At 43.4% G+C, this 2,531-nt stretch overlaps 1 pseudogene; it reads left to right on the forward strand.

Annotated features, from left to right (window-relative positions):
* Positions 1–1,335: 1,335 nt before the first annotated feature.
* On the forward strand, positions 1,336–2,287 carry LOC149365968 (uncharacterized; annotated as a pseudogene).
* The last annotated feature ends 244 nt before the right edge of the window (positions 2,288–2,531 follow it).

Consider the following 2,531-nt stretch of genomic DNA (forward strand, 5'->3'; position numbering starts at 1 on the left):
TATCGGTGTTGCGATGGTTTTCTGCCACACGTGCTGCAGCAAGACAAGCCAGCGCGAAGTGACGTGTGTTCCGCCCATCTTCTGGATACCACGCCGGCGCCAGTTACCGCGGCTCTTCCTGGACTGTTGACCGCAACTGCATCGATATCATCAAGCCCGCTCTACTTAAGCAACAGGCGACGCCCGCAACGGTTTAGTGGGCATGGGAACAACGCTACAATGCAGCCGACCAATTTGTTCCGCTTCTGCCTGTTCCAGGTTAGTTACACATCTTCTAAGCGCTCCAGTAATGCATTCCTTGTTGTGTTCCCGTGCCCACAACTGCTTTTGAATCATGTGCATGAGTGTTTCTGCGTAATGAAATTGCTGCTGTGTGGGGATGTCGAGCTGAATCCTGGGCCGAACAAAACTGGTGCCGCGAGGAATGCCCAGTCGGTTCAATACGCTCCAGACAGCGGAAGCGAAGCGGTTTTAGCATTGCTTCATGACCTTAGGGACCGTTCTGCTAAAATTGAGGAAGGACAGGAGCGTATATTCAGTTCCTTTCAAGACATCACAGCCAATCAGAAAGAATTGAGCGGACAGATTGCAGACCTTTCGATACGCCTTAATTCGGTTGAAGATAAACTGGAGCTTCTAGATGAAGTTCGTGAAGATTTGGCGACGGTGAAAGAAAATGCTGAAAGGGCACTGGACGAAAATGAGAAGCTTAAAATCCGTTTAAACGATTTAGAGGATAGGTCTCGAAGGGAAAATCTGGTGTTTTTCAATGTTCCAGACGTATCGACTGAATCATGGGCTGAATCTGAGAAAAAGGTACGGGAAATTATTGAAGACGAAATGTCTGTAACCTTAGCTGAAATGGACATTGAGCGCGCCCATAGAATTGGTACGCCTGGACCAGAGAAAACTCGACCAATACTGGTCAAATTTTCGCATCACAAAATCAGAGAAAGAGTTTTCGGTGCAAAGACAAAATTGAAAGATTCAGACGTCTCGATTAGTGAAGATTTTTATCAGGCCACCAGGCATGCGCGGAAGAAACTTGTTCAATTCGCAAAGCAAACTGAGCCCGAAGAATCATTTAGCCTCCGCCACAACAAGCTTATTCTTAAGAAAAGATGTTACGTGTACTGCCCTATAACTGATAGTGTCCGAGAAAACAATTCAACACGTGTTGTAACCAACTCAAGCCCTTCAAGCCATTCTTCTCCAATATAACTAGATAAGGATCCGCATCGACCTGCGCAAACACTTAGAAACATTTCTATCCTTTTCACTAATATACGCAGTGTTTTTTGTCATCGTGACAGCTTATCCTGCACCGCCGATACCATGGGGGCTGATATTATCGTACTAACAGAGACTTGGCTCAATGAATCCGTGCGCAATAGCGAAATATTTTCTTCACAAAAGTGTTACCATATATTTCGTTGTGACCGCCCTTCTGGCCGCGGCGGCGGCACTTTAATCGCTGTATCTGAGGATATAGAATGATTTGAAATTAACCTTGAAACTGCTCTGGAGTTCATTTGTGTCCAGATCAAAATTAACAACAAAGCTCTCCTCTTTTGTGCATGTTACCGTCCACCATCTACTGCCGTTGGCTTCTGTAATGACCTCCATGACATTCTTAACATAATTCAAACAAGGTTTCCTAATCGGCCTATTTTTCTTGTTGGTGACTTTAACTTCCCTGCCATTAATTGGTCAGACACTCATTTAGGCAACGATGGATCATCAGAATCAACAAGTTTTTCAGCACTTTGCTCCACCTTTTCATTAACACAGGTAGTCACACAACCTACAAGGGTGACATCTACAAGCTCAAGCATATAAGACCTTTTGCTAACTAGTTCTCCAGACCTTGTTTCCGACGTAAGCTACTTGCCAGGTTTAAGCGATCATTGCCTACTCCTTATCGAATTAAGCTTGCCGTCTAACAAATCACGAAATAAAACTAAAACCATTTACGACTATGCTAAGACAAATTTTACGTCAATTAATGATGGCCTTAAGCTATTTTTGGATGACTTCCTCATAAAGTCTGACCAAAGGTCTGTTAATGAAAACTGGTGTTTATTTAAAAACAAACTACATCAGCTAACTGAATTGCATGTTCCTCGAAGAATCATCACTTCTAATGGCAGGTCACCATGGTTCACCAGGTCATTAAAACGCCTTGGTAACAAAAAAAGACGGTTATATTCCAAGGCAAAGTCATCGGGAAAACCTGAACATTGGACAGCACTCAGAGGTGTGGTTGAGGAGTACAAAAATGCGTTAAAAATAGCCAAGGAGCGATATTTTAACGTTACTCTGCCATCACTTTTACTAACTGATCCAAAAAAGTTCTGGAACGTTGTCAACGGTTCAGATCAGCCATCAGTATCTCTTCTCGGTGCACAATCAAATCCCATCCCTATTAGCGACAGTGCTAAGGTACTTAATGAAACTTTTGCTAAGGCATTTTATCTCTCCTCAAGCACATCACTACCGGATTATAATGGTCAAATCACATTCCCAATGGA

Source organism: Amblyomma mixtum, chromosome 1 (genome assembly GCF_055824585.1).
Source record: "Amblyomma mixtum isolate Tamu chromosome 1, ASM5582458v1, whole genome shotgun sequence".
Lineage (NCBI taxonomy): Eukaryota > Metazoa > Arthropoda > Arachnida > Ixodida > Ixodidae > Amblyomma > Amblyomma mixtum.